Source organism: Dasypus novemcinctus, chromosome 25, assembly GCF_030445035.2.
Source record: "Dasypus novemcinctus isolate mDasNov1 chromosome 25, mDasNov1.1.hap2, whole genome shotgun sequence".
NCBI lineage: Eukaryota > Metazoa > Chordata > Mammalia > Cingulata > Dasypodidae > Dasypus > Dasypus novemcinctus.
This window is the reverse complement of record NC_080697.1, coordinates 34,224,129-34,242,082: the sequence shown is the minus strand read 5'-3', so window position 1 is coordinate 34,242,082 and position 17,954 is coordinate 34,224,129.

The window sequence follows — 17,954 nt, the reverse complement described above, 5'->3', positions numbered from 1 at the left end:
GATCTCACATAGGAAGAAGTCCTGAGGCGAGACCTGTCATCAAGGACCTAGGTTCTTTCTACTGCTCTGGGCCTTGTCCTCAGGTTGACTGCTGCCAGAGTAAAGTGGTGGTAGACCAGAGGCCCCATCTTCATGACACTATCCAGGGATTATTTCTTCCTATTTTCCTCCTTCCCTCCCTACCCCCCTCCAGCCCTCCCTCCTTCCTTCCTTCCTCCCTTTGTGTCTTTCCTTCTTGTCTTCTTTTCCCTCTCTCCTCTCTCCCTTCCTTTCCTTCTTTTCTTCTTTATTTCTTACTTCTCTTTCTTTTCTTGTCTTTTCTTTTTTCTTTCTTTCTTTCTCTCCCTTCCTTCCTTCCTTCCTTCCTTCCTTCCTTCCTTCCTTCCTTCCTTCCTTCCTTCCTTCCTTCCTTCCTTCCTTCCTTCCTTCCTTCCTTCCTTCCTTCCCTTTCCTTTCCTTTCTCTATCTCTCTTTCTTTCCTTCTATTAAAATCACTTCCTTTCTACTCTTATTGGACAGAATTGTGTTGCAAGCCATGAGGGACAAACACTGGCTAGGAAAATGAGGTCACCACAATTGGTCTATTCACTCTCTGGTGTGTGGGGGCAGGTGGCCTCCCTGAAGAGGGAGTGGGTACCAGAACACAATCTGGTTCTATTAAGAGTGGGGGAGGAAGGCATAGCTGTTGGAAAGGGTCCAATAGGGTTTTCTACACCATCTGTGTACACCTCCTTCCTTCCAGAAATTCCCTGTAGTTGGTGGAACAGGAAGTGGAGGGAAGAAATATTTATAAATTGTCTCTGCTGAATCTCACAATCAGCCATAACATCCTGATTTAAGAAATGTGTGTCACAAAAAAAGTAAAGTGATAGGTCCAAAGTCACCAAGCTTGGGCGTGGTGGAGACAGACGTTCGGGGCATTCTGACTCCCATGATTACAGTCTCCACTCTCTGCCTCATTCCACACCACCCGAGACAAGCCTGGCAGCGGGCACAGGAGGCTGCGTAGGAAAGGCTGCAGAGCACGGGGGGAAGATGCCATTGAGGAGACAAGGATCTTGGTGTGGTGTCCACCTCTGCCCTTGATTTGCATGCAATTTTCCTAAACTCAGCCTCCATTTCCCTATTTGTAAAAGAGAGAGATTCAACGGCGAAATCTTTAAGGTTCTTTCCAGCTCAAACATTCTTTGATGGAATACCTTTTAACTGAGGTTTCAGGCACCAGAAAAAAGAAACCAGCGCTTCTTGTGGTTTACTCAGCTCCGAGGCCACAGGACAGGCATCTGAAAGCTTTGGCCCCACCTATTTCGGGCATCATGAGTTCATCCCGAGGCCTGTGCCAGCCCCTGTGGTTTCTCATCTTTCCATCCTGGTCTGTATGAAAAAATGACTAAAAATATTGAGCTCCCCACAGACCCGCCACCCAGCCAACACCCTCCTTTGAATCAATTCATTTTTCAGTTTTAGGTGAGCCGCAGATGAGAGCCGGGGACAAACCACATTTGGAAGTTTTGACTCCCCATAACTCCACTTTGGTTAGTCAGTGTGGTCAGGCAGAAAGAGCATAAATTCTGGTTCTGTCACTCTTCATCTTCCAGCTGGGTGAATCTGGCATGTCAGGAGCCTCTGAGCCTCAGTTTCCTCATCTGGAAAATGGAAATAATCATTCCCACTTTAGAATACTGTTGTGAGAATTAAATGAGATCCTATGACTGAAGAGCCTGGCCCGGATAAGGGCTTGGCACATGTCAGTTCCTATTGCCGCTCTGCTTGGTCCCTTTTGGAGGCCTGTCTCAGAAGGAAAGCCGTAGAATGATGACTTGGAACCTATGATCCCATTACCTCCCTTACAAATCTGACCGAGTTTCACTTGGGTTAGGGAAGGAAAGCCTTGTCCTAAATTGCTTCTGAGACAGTCACCAAGATGGATTGCTATGTGCAGTAACTAAGAAGCTGTAGATGCCCATGGGCAGGTCAGCAATTGCTCCATTTCAGATCTGTATGCACCATTTCACTGCCATTTTACCTGCTGGAGCAGCTGAAGTCAACGTGTACTTAGGTGACTCCTGCCCGCTGTCCCTCGGCTGGTGATTTCTATGCAGGACTGCTGGAAGCTGAAGTTAAAAGATCAAGTGAAAAAAAAAATTTCAAGTCGCTTCACTTGAAGCCAATTCAAGTACCCCCAAGGGTGGTGGAGCCGAGAAAGCCAGGTGTGGAGCTTAAGAACCTCTTCCCAGGTCTGGTCCTACATCAACAAGCCACACAACCCTGGACACATTGTTTAAACCTCCCTGGTGCTCAATTTTATCTTCTGTACCATGAGAAAAAGGTAAAGCATCTCTCTCATGCAGAGAGTGTGAGGACCGGAAGAGACCGTCTGTGAGGGGATACTATTCACAAGTATGTATTCATCTTGCTATTTATAACCCAAAAACACTCTTTAAAGTTCTTACACACACAGTTTTGAGACCAAATTAGCTCATTTCCCCCCTTCCCCCGCTATGACATTTATTCAGCAAATGTGGGAAACACCCTTTGGGGACCAGGTGGCATACTCTTTCAGGGGCGGGGAATTCAGAGCCGCACTGGGTTGTTGTGGTGAGCAGCCTGATATAGTGAAGAGAGGCTGATTGCAACACACCATTCCTCATCACTGAGGCAGAAAATCCACCTTCTGTGCTTACTGGCACACAATATGCTAATCACAGCTGAGGGATGAAGTTTTAGGGCCTGATATCCAAAGGCTTGTTAATTCTCCCTGGGTCTGTGCCCCTTTGCTGTCGACTACTACCAGGAGGCTTGAGTTATGGCCACTCAGTCTCTGTAATTAGACTCAAGTTAGCCTGGATATACTGCCCAGGGGTCCCCCAGTGCTTTATACAAAGGAATACCATTGGTATATAGAGCAGGAGACAGGAGTAAGTTCTGTCACTCTCTTTTCTCCTTTTGCTTTTAGTTTTGATGCATGTATATTAAAAAGTAGCTCTGGAGGATTTGTTATGAAAACACAACAGCATTCTCCTGCCCATGCTTCCTTCTCTGAAGCAGCCACTTTCCTTCATTTATCTGAGTGCTTGGGGATGGACTCTTTGATGGTTTGAGGCTTTAGAGTTAATCCATTCCAATGGGCATGGACCTATTGTAGGTGAGACCTTTTGGTTAAGTTATTTTAGCTAAAGACTTTGATTAGATTACTTCAGTAGGGTGTGGCCCTGGGTGGGTCTTTGTCCTCTTACTGGTATCTTTATGAATGGGATGAATATGGAGAAAGAAAGAGAGAAAGCCACAGAAGCAAGAAGTTGAAGTAATGAAACATAGAGGAAAAGGGCAAGATCAGCAGATGTCCTGTGATGTGCCTTGCCATGTGACAGAGGAGTCTAAGATCGCCAGCAGCCAGTATTTGGAGAATAGGCATCACCCGATATCTTGATTTGGACATTTTTCTCAACCTTGGAACTGTAAGCTTGTAAGTCAATATATCCCCATTGAAAAGCCAATGCATTTCTGGTATATTGCTTTTGGCAGCCTAGCAGACTAAAACAAATTTTATATCCTAGATAGCATGCTTCTTCCATAACCCTTTTTTATTTTTTATTTTTACCTTTTGCTCCCTTGAGTTGGCTCCCTCCTTTGTTTGCTTATTGTGTGCTTGTTTTGGTTTTGCTTGTTGTCTGCTCATTGTTTTTGCTTGTTGTCTGCTTATTGTTTTTGCTCATTGTCTGCTTGTTTTCGTTTTGTTTTCTTTAGGAGGTACCAGGAACTGAACCCGGGACCTGACCTCCCATGTGGAAGGTGGGCACTCAACTGCTTGAGCCACGTCTGCTTCTCCTTTTAAAATTTTTCAGTGGAAACTATTGACTTCCTGTTATGGAAGATGGAAATTTAGCTCATCTTCTGCCCTCTGCCTCCCTCAGACATGTGAACCCTTCCCACATCCACTTCATCTCCATTTAATTATTTGGTAATTTTGATTAGTTCAATGGTCACTTTTTACAGTATTAAGCCATGGAAACACTTTCTTTTTTTTTTAATTGATTTTGTAAAAATATTACATTAAAAAAAATATGAGGTCCCATTCAACCCCACCACCCCCACCCCACAACTCCCCCCCCAGGAACACTCACTCCCATCATCATGACACATCCATTGCATTTGGTAAGTACTTCTCTGGGCATCTCTGCACCTCATGGTCAATGGTCCACATCATGGCCCATACTCTCCCACATTCCATCCAGTGGGCCCTGGGAGGATTTACAATGTCCAGTGATTGCCCCTGCAGCACCATCCAGGGCAACTCTAAGTCCCAAAGGCGCCGCCACATCTCATCTCTTCCTGCCATTCCCCTTTACCCATCAGCCACCATGTCCACTTTTCCCACTCCAATGCCACCTTTTCCTGTGGACCTTGGATTGGTTGTGCCCGTTGCACCTCTATGTCAAGAGGAGGCTCAGATTCCACATGGATACTGGATGCAATCCTCCTGCTTTCAGTTGTAGGCACTCTAGGCTCCATGGTGTGGTGGTTGTCCTTCTTCAACTCCATCTTAGCTGAGTGAGGTGAGTCCAATAAATCAGATTGTAGGAGCTGAAGTCTGTTGAGGCTCAGGGCCTGTCTATCTTATTGTCAGTCCAGAGGAAACACTTTCTATAGCTTGAAAAATGCAGTAAATTATAACTACTTTATCTTCTCTACATTGTTTCATTGTCCCTGAAGTTAAAAATTGTTTTCTTTTATTATTTGTATATGTGTATTTATCACTAATTCAACACTAAACTTTTCACCCATTGTCAAAATATCCTCTGAAGACATTTCAGATGCAATGGGGGTTCTATCAATTTCATCTTCTCATCGATGCAATGGGGGTTCTATCAATTTCATCTTCTCATCCCAGAGCATGCAGGACAGTTCTAATCTGGACCCAACACCATCTCTGATCAGCTTCATCCTGCATCTCGCTTTGCTTCTCTCCTGTTGGATTGCCTATTTCCTATGTCCAGTGGATTCCTCTTTCTTAGATTACTCCCTCCTTTCAAAGAAGCGCATTCTCTAAAGGTTTCCTGAGAAGGGAGTTATTGAAGGCAAGTATTTTGAAGTCCTTGCCTGTCTGAAAATGTCCTTGTTCTTACCTCTCACTCGATGAATAGTTTAGCTATTTATAGAATTCTAGGTCATAAATCACCATCCCTCAGGATTTTGAAGCTATTGCTCTCCTGTCTTTTAGCTTGTAGTGTTACTAAAGAAACTGAACTTATTCTAGTTTCTAGCTTTTTTTGAATGTGACTTGTTTCTTTTTTTTTTTTTCTGGAAGCAGGTAGAATCTTCTCTTTGTCCATAGTGAAATCTCACAGTGATGAGCCCTGGTTTTGGTCCAAATGTCCAGGATGGGAGCAGATCCCCACCATGGCTCATTTCTCTAGAGAAGACATATCCAGTGTTCTCTTAGAGGGCAAAGACCTAGCTTCCAGGCTTCAGGCAGTGGGACATGGGGGCAGCAGTCTCAGTGTTTAGAATTCACACATTCACCCTAATCCCCCCATTTGTGCTGAGAATGTATATCCTCAAATGTGCTTGCTGTCCCCCAATCCCTTTCTACCCTTCTCCTGAGACGAAATCTCCAGTCTTCTCCCAGGGTGGGAAAGGGCAGTTGTTATGAGAGGAGGGAATCTTGGGATCCAACTACTTTTTTTGGCTACTTTAAATTAATCTGTATCTTAGCAAATCTTTTACCCCAGTTCCGGGGGTTCCTAATACTTTTAGTTCCTTGAGAATTCTGAGCTGTACATCTGGCTGGTTCTTACATTTCTTTGCTGTGGGCTTTAGATTTTATTCTGCTGGGTCTGTGAAATCAGTTACCACCTTTCCTTTTGCTTTCCAGCTTCTAAAATGTTGATGTGGTCTGTTCTCCTGTGGTCTGTGTGTCTCTGTGTATTTTGCCCTCTTTGCTATGGTCCTGGCAGGGCACTGGGAGGGAGTGAAATTAGATGTTCAATCTGACACTTTCCTTCCAAGTCCTGATTTAAATATCATGAGTAGAGTCCATAGGCAGAGCTCAGAGTTAAAACCATAAACCATGGTCTTAGTTTGCTAAATGCTGCCCAAGCAATGTACCAGAAATGTGTTGGCTTTTATAATGAGAATTTATTAGGTTAAAAGCTTACAGTTCTGAGACTGTGTAAGTGGCCAAATCAAGGCTTCATCAAGAGATGCTGTCTCACCAAGTCGCAGCTGTGGGCGATCAGGCACTTGGTGGCATCATCTAAAGATGCTTTCTTTCTGAGCTCAGCTGTGGGCCATCAGGCATATGGCAGGGCACGATGCCTGTCTGCTTGTCTCTCCCCTCTCCCCAGGAGCCTCTCTGTCTTCAGCTTCCTCTCTCCATGGGCCCAGCCTCTCAGCTGTGGGTGACCAGGCAAATGGCAGGGCATAATGGAGGCAGCAGTTTGCCTCTCCTGGCTTCTCTCTGTCATCGCAGCTTTCCCCCTGTGTGTTGCTTTTAGTCCTCCATTTATAAAAGACTCCAGTAAGAGTATTAAGACTCACCCTGGGCCCTGTAATCTAATCAAATGCCCTTTACCGAAGCAATCTAATAAAAAGTAATCTAGTCAAAAGGCAGGTCCCCCAAAGGCCCCAATACAATAAGTTTACAGGCACAGAAATGGGTTAGCTTAAGAACAGAATTTTCTGGGGTCCACAAAAAACTCAAACCAGCACAACCCCCCCCTGCCCCCGCCCCAGCAGTTTTCCTAGGTGATAAGAACAGTTTCAGGCTGGAGAAAAGAGTTTGGAGAGTTGGAGAAGAAAGCAAGTGAGTTCTTAATGTGGGTCTCTGAGAAAATCTAAAATCCTGTTGGGGGAGGGTGGGATTGGTAAAGAGACTGAATAGTTTCGGGAAGCTGTGCCCTGCCTCCTGTCTGGAACACTGGAAGAAGAAAATTTTGTAGAGTCTTCTGTGCCCTCATGGGCAGCCCTAGCAGGGTGGAAATAGTGGCATGATAGACACAGCAGAAAGAGAGCCTGAGAAAACACCCTCCTGGCCTATGCTCCCACCTCTGAGTGTTCCAGAGAAGGGTAGAGAACACCAAGGGAAGCCCATAAGTGAAACCAAGTAGAGCAAGCCCCCACCTTAAACAGAGGCCATCCAGGACAGAGGCTGGCACAGGAGTGGACAGCCTCACCCTCTCCAGATTGGGATGCAAGCTCGTTGGGGAAGCATATAACCCCCAGCGAGAAGGGAAAAGGGACCCAGAGTCACAGAACCATCAAGTTGCCAGAGCTCGAAGTGCCCTTCAGAAACATCTACTCTCATGGTCTCATTTTATGGAGGAGGGTTCTGGGCTCAAAGAGGCAAAGGGCCTTGTTTCAGGTCATCTAGTTAGTTCAAGACAGCTGTATTAATCAGCCAAAGGGGTGCTGATGCAAAATACCAGAAATCTGTTGACTTTTATAAAGGCTATTTATTTGGACTAGAAGCTTATGGTTACCAACCCATAAAGCATAAGTTACTTCCCTCACCAAAGTCTATTGCCATGTGTTGGGGCAAGATGGCTGCTGACGTCTGCCAAGAGTTCAGGCTTCTTGGGTTCCTCTCTTGTTGGGTCTCCATTTCTCTCTGGGCTCAGCTGATGTGCTCTCTCCACAAGGCCAACCGAAGATTATCAGGCAAATGGCTCTGTCTCTCTCCCCTGGGCTTCTGCTGTGTCTAAGGAGCCTTCTCTATTCTTCTGTGTTCTTCTCCTGTGTGTTCACTTCCAAGGCTCCAGCTCAAAAAACTCCCAACTCTGTCCTTTGCCATGCCTTTCTCTGTGAGTCCCCACCCACCAAAACTACAACAGCCCTAAAGAGGGTTGTTGGAGGATAATGGTTTATTCACTCGGAGAAGTCCTCTCCTTGTTCTAATCCAATTACTGCTGTCCTATTCTGATATCTAGAGCTCTGTCAAAGTCAATTGGATAAAGCTTATCTTTTTCACCATTTACTCTAAGCTTATCTCAGTGTAGGACTATGAAAGGGGATATCTGAAATGGACCTTGAGGGAGGAGTAGAAATTCACCAGCCAGAGAGAAAGGATCTTCACAGCAGAGGGTATAGAAAAGGTGTATGAAGAAGCGTACAGAAGGAAAGAGATGTGACAGTGGGTGGTATATTTAGGGAATGCACCTACTCTTGGAACACAAGACTCTCATACTGTTGGGTGTCCCAAATGTGGCAGTCCTGAGTTACCAGAGGGAAGCACCATGTCTATGTCTAGATGTATATGTCATGGAATCAATAAGGTGAGATTGCTGACCTATCCTACTGTGGAGAATTTTCCCTACTGTCCATGGACGAATTCCTCAGAAGAAGGCCTACATTCCCATTTGTGACTCTTACCATGGTGACTCATAATATCTTTTTTTTTTTAAAAAAGATTTATTTATTTATTTAATTTCCCCCCCGTCCCCTGGTTGTCTGTTCTTGGTGTCTATTTGTTGCGTCTTGTTTCTTTGTCTGCTTTTGTTTCTTTGTCCGCTTCCGTTGTCGTCAGCGGCACAGGAAGTGTGGGTGGCGCCATTCCTGGGCAGGCTGCACTTTCTTTTCACGCTGGGCGGCTCTCCTCACGGGCGCACTCCTTGCGCGTGGGGCTCCCCCACGCGGGAGACACCCTTGCGTGGCAGGGCACTCCTTGTGTGCATCAGCACTGCGCATGGCCAGCTCCACACGGGTCAAGGAGGCCCGGGGTTTGAACCGCGGACCTCCCATATGGTAGACGGACGCCCTAACCACTGGGCCAAAGTCCGTTTCCCATAATATCTTAAGTTAAAAAAAGCCTGATGATCAAGGTGGTTTCCAGTCCTGCACTTTTCCTGACAGCCAGCTGGTTCTACCAAGGTTTGGCCAATGGTACATTGAGGTTGGGGCTCAATGGGAAAATGGCTCATTTATAGATGTCTACTGAAGAAGGAAGACAATGCCAAGCTTCCTTCTATTCCAAAAGCCTCCCACCACTCCAAAATTAAAAAGTAAAAGATTAGGAGACGAAAAAATTAAGAGAGGAACTATACATCATGTATATACCCAGAAAGCATTTCTTCTTCTCCTCCTCCCCCTCCTCCTCCTTCTTCTTTGGTGAAACCTTATGGAAAACATGCTTCCTTTGCTTCCATGCTTCCTTTGGAAAGGCTTTTTAGCTCTTGAGTTCCAACAAACCTAGATGTGTTTTTGGCTCCACTGCCATCTGGCTGAGAGATCTTGGACAAGTTATTTCTTTGATCCTCGGTTGTTGGGAGAATTGACACAATGTAGGTGAAGTACTTTCTGGGTCCATACGTGATGTATGGTTGGAGTTCAGGAAATAAATACCACCTCCCCTTTTCCCATTAAGTTATCTTTCTTATTTTTAACAAGTCCCTTAACTTCTTTACGCTCAGTTTCTCTTGCTTTCTCTCAGTGCCAGTATGCTGACAGCATTAAAAAAACAATGTTTATGGATCACCTACAATAGACTTATTCAGTTGTGTTTTGAAAATACAGATACCTGGGGCCTTCCAGTTCTGCTGAAACAGAATCTGAGGGTGGAACTCAGCACCTGCACTTTTCCCGCTTACTTGAATTTGCTGCCTGGATTGAGGGCTACTTTGCCACCATCTTGGTGTTTTTGAGAGCCAGTCCTCTTGTCTTCTATGCATTGTGATTCTCTCCACATAGAGAAAGAGACCCCGGCCTGTGAGTCTGGGAGGACCAGCAGAAAATGGTGTATCTGGAAAAGGAGGGCTTAGGGGCTCTTTCCAGGTCTGGAATCCTCATTCTACACTTGTCTGATTCTGCGGGGCTAGCTTACATTTCCTCCCTCTTTTGTCAATTCCAAGCTTCCATTTCAAATCTGTCCCTTTCTCTTCATGACTATAGCAGTGGCATATATAACTAGTGTTATAAGTTTAGTGCATTTTATTCCAGTACACACACACACACACATGGGATGTTAGGATGGGGTGAATATATTTACCATCTGGGAAGAACATGCCTTTTTGGTGTCCAGAGAGCAGACTGTTGGGGATTGAATCATGTTCCCCACAAGGCATGTTCAAGTCCTAACCTCTATTCCTGTGGGTGTGAACTCATTTGTCAATAGGATCTTCAAAGATCCTGTTAAGATGAGCCCAGATAGAATCAGGGTATGCCTTAATCCCATATGGCTAAAGTCTTTATAAGGCAAGGAAATTTGGACAGGGTAGCAGAAGTCAGAAGAAGAGACAGAAGGAGACAGATGACCATATGATGGAGGCAGAGATGGAGCCACTACCAGACAGCTATAGACTGGGGAAAAGGCTTGATTTTGGACTTCTGGCCTCCAAAACTGTGAGACAACAAATTCCTGTTGTTGAAATCAACCAGTCTGTGATATTTTGTTATAGCAGCCCTGGCAAACTAAGACAAATGCCATGAAACAGATCTGTTTCATTCCAATCCATTTTTTAAACTTTCGTGTGCATCTATATACCTGTGTAACTATATGTATCTATGCCTGAATATATATGTATCTATAAAATATATAGTACTGCTTTGTTTTTAAACATACATAAGTTGTATACTACTCTTGTTGCTCTGTAATTTGATGTTACCTACCCACTTTGGTGCTCATATAGCTCTAGTTCACCCCCCTTCGCTGCTGTCTGGAATTCCTCTGCATGAATACTGCACAATTCATTTATCCCTTCTTCTGTGGATGGCTAGGTAGGTGATTGCCAGTCCCTCCTCATTACAAACACTGTCGTGTTGATTCTCCTGGTACTTGTCTCTCCATGCTGTCATGTGCAAGTGTTTCTTGAGACACCTCAAGGGACGTTTCCAGGGACGTAGGACGTACACATTTTCAGTTTCATTGGATACTGCTGAATTGCTCTCAAAAGCAGTGGTGCCAATTTGTCCTCCTCTCAATGGTAGATGAGAGGACCTGTTTTCCCTCAACCTTATCAATACTTGGTATTATCAGACTTTAATTTTTGCCAATCTGATGAGTTGTTTTACTTTGAATTTTTTTATTGCTAATTATGTTGAACAAACTCATTTGGATCTCCACTTTGTAGTAGGTTGGTTCAAAAGTAATTGCAGTTTTGCACTGTTGAAATTTGCCATTTGATATTGACATACATTCTTAAATAGATGTGGATATGTCATACATCATTTTACTGTGCATTTCTCACTTTATGTTTTTTTTCTAATGACTTATTACTTGCTATTTATTTTCTATTTATTTTAGACTATGGAAATGATGTTAGATAAAAAGCAAATTTGGGTGATTTTTCTTATTTGAGTTCAAAATGGGTCGTAAAGCAGTGGAAACAACTCGCAACATCAACAACGCATTTGGCCAGGACCTGCTAATGAATGTACAATGCAGTGGTGGCTCAAAAATCTTTGCAAAGGAGACAAGAGACTTGAGATGAGGAACATAGTGGCTGGCTGTCAGAAGTTGACAAGGACCAATTGAGAGCAGTCATCGAAGCTGATCCTCTTAAACTACACAAGAAGTTGCCAAAAAACTCAACGTCAACCATTCTACAGTCATTTGGCATATGAAGCAAATTGGAAAGATGAAAAAGCTTGATAGGTGGGTGTCCCATGAACTGATTGAAAATTTTAAAAATCATCATTTTGAAGTGTCATCTTCTCTTATTCTACGCAACAATGAACCCTTTCTTGATCAGATTGTGATGTGCAATGAAGTGGATTTTATATGACAACTGGCAATGGCCAGTTCAGTGGCTGGACTGAGAAGAAGCTCTAAAGGTCTTCGCAAAGCCAAATGTGCACCAAAAAAGGGTCATGGTCACTGGTGGTCTGCTGTCAGTCTAATCTACTACAGCTTTCTGAATCCCGGTGAAACCATTCCATCTGAGAAGTATGCTCAGCAAATCGGTGAGATGCTCTGAAAACTGCAATGCCTGCAGTCAGCGCTGGTCAACACAAAAAGGTCCCAATTCTTGTCCACAACAATGCCCTACTGCATGTTGCACAAGCAATGCTTCAAAAGTTGAACAAATTGGGCTACGGAGTTTTGTCTTGTCCTCCATATTCACCTGACCTCTTTCCAACCAACTAGCACTTCTTCAGCATCTTTTCTTTTTTTTTTTTTAAAAGATTTATTTATTTTCATCTAATTCCCCCCCTCCCCCAGTTGTGTTCTCTGTGTCTATTTGCTGCGTCTTGTTTCTTTGTCCGCTTCTGTTGTCGTCAGTGGCACGGGAAGCGTGGGCAGCGCCACTCCTGGGCAGGCTGCACTTTCTTTAGCGCTGGGCGGCTCTCCTTACAGGGCGCACTCCTTACGCGTGGGGCTCCCCTATGTGGGGGACACCCCTGCGTGGCAGGGCGCTCCTTGCGCGCATCAGCACTGCACATGGGCCAGCTCCACACGGGTCAAGGAGGCCCGGGGCTTGAACCACGGACCTCCCATGTGGTAGACGGACGCCCTAACCACTGGGCCAAGTCCGTTTCCCTTCTTCAGCATCTTGAAAACTTTTTTCAGGGAAAACACTTCCATAAGTAGCAGGATGCAGAAAATGCTTTCCTGAAGCACAGATTTTTATGCTACAGGAATAAACAAACTAATTTCTCATTGGCAAAAATGTGTTGATTGTAATAGTTTATTTTGTTTATTTTGGTTAATAAAGATGTGTTTGAGCCTAGTAATAATGATTTAAAATTCACGATTGAAACTGCAATTCCTTTTGCACCAAACTTGCCTATCATATATTTTCCCCATTTGTCTTTTTTCCTGTTGTCTTACATATATGCTGGATACCATTTACACAGGCTTTCCTCTAATTCATAATTTGTGCTTTAACTCTGTGGTATCTTTTATCATATGAAAGTTTTAAATTTTGATGTAGTAAAATTTACTGATTTTCCTTTATGATTTTTTTGCCTTTGGTGTCTTACTGACGTACACTTTGTCTATTTCAAGGTCATAAGTGTAATCTTCTAAATTTTCTCCTAATTATTTTAAAGTATCTTTTTGGTTTCATTTAGATCTTTCATTTATATAAAACCCTATTTTTTTGTATATGGTGTGAGGTAGGGATATAAAGATACATTTTTCAAGTAGATAACCAATTTCTTCAGGACTATTTATAGTATGCCCTTTCCTCATTGATTTATTATGGCATTCTATCATAAACCAAGTTTCCATATTTGCATGTGCCTTTTTCTGGACACGATTCTGTTTTACTGCTCTGTGGGTGCATGTATGCGTCAATACATCTCTGCTTCAAGGCACAAGCTTTCCAAATTTAACTCTGTGCAATTCCCCTGTTTAAAAGTCATCAAAGGGTCAAGTGGCCTGGAGGATAGGGCTCAAACATCACAGCATCTGATAAAAGGCCCATTATCATCCAATCCTTGCCTATCTGTGTTTTGTCATCATCTCCCACCTTTCCCCAAATCCTTGTGACACTATCAAATCACCCTTTGCCCTAGGATTTGTGTAAAGGGATCTACCTACAGTTTCTCAAACCCAGAAGGAGGTTGTTTCTGCTGTTCCCTCTGCTTGGTACATCCTGTCTCCCCATTTTTTTTCTTTTTCTCATAAAGTTTAGTGGAAATACCTTTCTTTTCTTTTTTTTAAAAGGAGGTACTGGGGGTTGAACTTGGGACCTCATATATGTGAAGCAGGCACTCAACCACTGAGCTATACGTGTTCCTTCTGGCTGAAATGCCTTCTCAAAATCCCCAGGGAGCGTTCTGTTCTGTGTTCTCCCACACTTTGCTCATCTCCGTCATGGCTCTTTAGATGCTAGACAAGTATTTTGCTAATTGAATCCTGCTCTTCCACCATATATACATACAGGGAGAGCTTCTTGAGGGCAGGAGTGCAACAACTCACTCCTTTCTTTATCTATTTTCCATGAGGCAGCCGCAGCCTAGCACACAGTAATACCAGCTAGCATTCCCTGAATTCCTGTTATGTCCATACACTTTCCCATTTCATACTCTTCAGATGGAGAAACCCAGCCTCAGAGAGGTCATGGAACCTCTGAGGACTTGTAACTGGTAAGCATCAAAGCTGAGATTCCAGCCTGGTCTTTCTCTTTTACAGAGCTGGTGCTCTTTCCACTACAACACAGGCTAGAGCCTCAGGACACATTTGTTGAGTGAAAGAATAAATAAAAGCAGGACCAAGCCGACAGGACATTTCCTGAGGGGGGTGGGGTGGGGCACCAGGGTTCCCAGTGCCCTGAGGAGGCAGAGTTCTGGTGGTAGCCGGGCAGACCACAGCCCTTGCGCCCTCCCCGCTGTGGGGCTCGCCGGCTGGTATTTGTGGAGCCGTTTCTACTGCATTGCCAGGAAACGAGGCATCGTCACTACCACTCCCCACCCTGGGCTGTCGACACCCACCACACCCAGCTCAGAGGTTTTGGTTGTTTCCGGTTCTGACAGAGGCGGCTTGAGAAGCACTTATACGTCCCCTCTGCTTTTATCTTATGGGTTTGCTCCCTGGGGTGGGAGGACCTGCCTGGGGTGAGGTCCCCACCCCTGGTTCCTGAGTCCCACCCACTGATGTCTCCTGGCACTGAGTGGAGTGTCGTGGTCCCCGAAGTCCCCCCCGCCCCCTGTTTGGCCCCGGGTCATCTCCCACGGAGGACACAAACCACTTACCTGGAGTGGGGAGGTCAAGTGAAGAAGTGCCAAGTGGCACTTGCAACGCAGAGCTGGGTGTCGCCTCCCCACCTTGGCTCGGCTCGCCTGGACTCTGGGGTGACCTCAGCTGCCCAGCAGCCGAGGCCAGGGCAGCAGCAGGGGCCAGACCTGGGAGGCCAGAGACCTGGGTCTGCGCCCTGGCACCCCTCTAACTGGCTCTGTGGCCTGGGGTGAGTCACGGAATGTCCCTCTGGGCTCCGTCTCCACCCACCTGCCACCCTTCGGCTTCAGGGGCTCTTGAGGATCCAAGAGATGGGATGAGAAGCCTCATGCTGGTGAGCCTGCAGCTCCTGGAAATGTCAGAGGAAGGAGGATTTGCTAGGGCAGGGTTTGTCTACATTTCTAGGGGAAATTCTGGAGCTGCAGTAGGATCAGCCTCGGGGAACCGTTGGCCTGCCCTGCTGTCAGGAGAGAACAGTACCTGGAGAGAAAGAAGGAAGAAACTTGCGCTCCGCCTCTCTTTAGCTGTCGCCTGGATGAGGCCCTCCCACTCGGAGCTCCAGCGTCCCATCTGTTCAATAATAGTGGGTGCTGGGTGCGATTCTCAAGTGTACAAGAAAGAGCTCTGTATATTCCCCAACCAAATTAAATGCAACTCTACGTCCCCTCAAGTCTGCCTTTTTTGGGGAGGTGTACTATCGGTTATTGTTAGGCCTGCCCCTCTACCCGCCTGCAGGGTGCCGAATCCCGAATCCCGGAGGCCTTGCTCCTCCTCAGCCTGGCGGCTGAAGGCTGGGGATGCTCAGTGACCTTGGACCCTGAGCTCCGCCTCCCTAGGCGACCCCCTCCTGAGGCTTTGCCTTCTCTGCATCTTTGCTTCTAAGAGATTTCAGGTCCCACAAGTCCTAAGACCCCGGCTGGCCTGATCCCACCTGCCTCCCCCCCCCCCTGCCCCGAGCCTAGAAACCCCTCATCCTTCTCCATCCTCCTCTAAGACATAAGGTCCTCTGGGTGTCTGAACTCCTCAGGGAGGTCAGACTTTAAGAAAACAAAGGCCAGGAAGGAAAGTCTTTTGGGACCCGTAGCATAACCTTCTGAAGCTTGGGACTGCAGGGCCTGGCTCTTCTGACGGAAGTGCGGGAGCAATAAAAGGAGAAAAACTCTTATTTCCCTCTCTAGAAAGTCCAAAGCCTCTTTCCGAGATGACCCCCCAAGGATCGCGGGATGTAGAGACCACCAATCTTGCCTCGCCCACTTTTAGCTGGATGGTCATGTAAGCTTGTTTGATCTGATGGAAACCACACATGGGGACGAGGGCGATACCTCAGCAGGTTAGTGCAGTGGGGTGGTATCTGGCATTTTGAGTGGGTTAATTTTTTACATCATTCAGGACATTCAGTACAGGCACTTCCCCCAGTCAATGTGGCAACCAAAAAAAAGTGCCTCGTATTATTTCCAAACGCCTCTGAACCATCCCCAGATGAGACTCACTGAGTGAAAATGGAAAGAGTTTTGAAAAACTTGATATCATGGAAATTTCAAATATAGAAGTAGAATGAATAGTGTAATAAACACCCATGACCCAGCTTCAATAATTATCATCAGGTGGCCCATCTTGTTTTATCTATACCCTCTCCCATTAACCACGACCCAGTGGATGATTTTGAAGCCAATCCCAGGCATTATATCCTTTCATCTAAAAGCTATGATTCTTTTTGAAAACCAGTTTTTTTTTAAGATTTATTTTATTTATTTATTCCCCTCTCCCCTGCCGCTTGCACGCACTGTCTGTTCTCTGTGTCCATTCGCTGCACGTTCTTCTGCATCTGGCTGGCTTTTCTTCTCATCTTCTTTTTAGGAGGCACCAGGACCTGATCCCAGGACCTTCCCACGTGGGAGAGAGGCACTCAATCGCTTCAGCCACCTCAGCTCCTTAGTTTGTTGTGTCTCTCACTGTCTCTCCTCTGTGTCTCTTTTTTGTTGTGTCATCTCGTTGCGTCAGCTCACTGTGCAGGCCAGCTTATCGCGAAGGCCAGCTTGCTTTCATTGGCAGGCCCTGGGAACTGAACTTGGGACCTTCTATTTGGTAGATGGGAGACCAATTGCTTGAGCCACATCCACTTCGCCAAAAACAAGTTTTTTATGTACCTTTCATTTCATAGAAGCCATCAACTGCTGCACCCATGGGGCAGACGTTTGTCCTTTGGAATCATTCATTTCTTCATCAAGTATTTATTGATGCCCATTGGATGCCAGGCACTGAGGAAAGAGAAAAGAAGACACAGCCCCTGCCCTCAAGTTGCTCCTCACCGGAAAGGGAAACAGTCAAGCCACAGTACCATTCCATGAGCGTCTGTGTGTACGTGAGTGTGCGTGAATGTGGGCTCATGTTGGGCGGGTGGGAGGTACCCACGAAGTGAGTCCCCTTCTCCCTCCCAAGACTGTCACTGCCTCTGCAGCAAACGCCAGGCAGGAGGGAGGACAAGGGAAGGGCAGGCAGCAATGGTGAATGGGAACAGTCCTTCCACCGGGGGGCGCTCTCTCTTGGGGTGTGAGTGTGTGGAGACGGAGATGGGAGGGATGGGGGAAAGGAACCGACTCTTACTAAGCACCTGCTGTGGACCACAGAATTAAGTGACTTATCATCCCCTTAGCAAGTGGGGGTCAGGATGTCAGCTTTGGTCTGTCTGATACTAAGTCCAGCTTTTCCCCCACTGCCCTGCAGTGTGAGGGTAAAGAAAAGTCTAGGAGGTGGAGGAGGGGGAGAGGAGACAAGCAGTGGACAAAGGCACAGGCGCTGGGAGACTCCTTCTCCACAAGCGAGCCTGGATGCTCCATCCCTGGGGATGGGGTGGAGTGGTGGGGGGGCACACTGCTCTTCATTTAAAGAGCCTTGGGGAAGGAAAGAGGGTTCATCACCTGGAAGACAAATCGCCCTCCAGGCTTCCCTTTTCTCAGCTGATAATTCCAGATCCTTTAGCCTTTCTACACAGGCCCTGTCTTAGCAACCTGTAAATCATTTTAACACTCATTTCTGCAGCCTCTAGTGGGTTTGCTTGTCCATCTCGTAGCTCACGCCCAGAAGACTGGGGGCTGGGGGCAAAGGGCAAGTAGAGTGGGACATGATTTCAACCATCTCTACAGGAGTGTTTCTACGGCGTGTGAGCAACTTGCATTGCAAGCATCTGAGCAGCCGGTAATGATGTATTTTGGACTCAGGAAGGGCCTCTTCGTACCCTGCTTCCTGCTCTCTCCAAGCCAGTGCAGCCCTTTCCTTTATGCCACTTATCCACTCAGTGGTTCAGGAGACACTTATTAGACCGTCCTCTGTGTCCATGTGG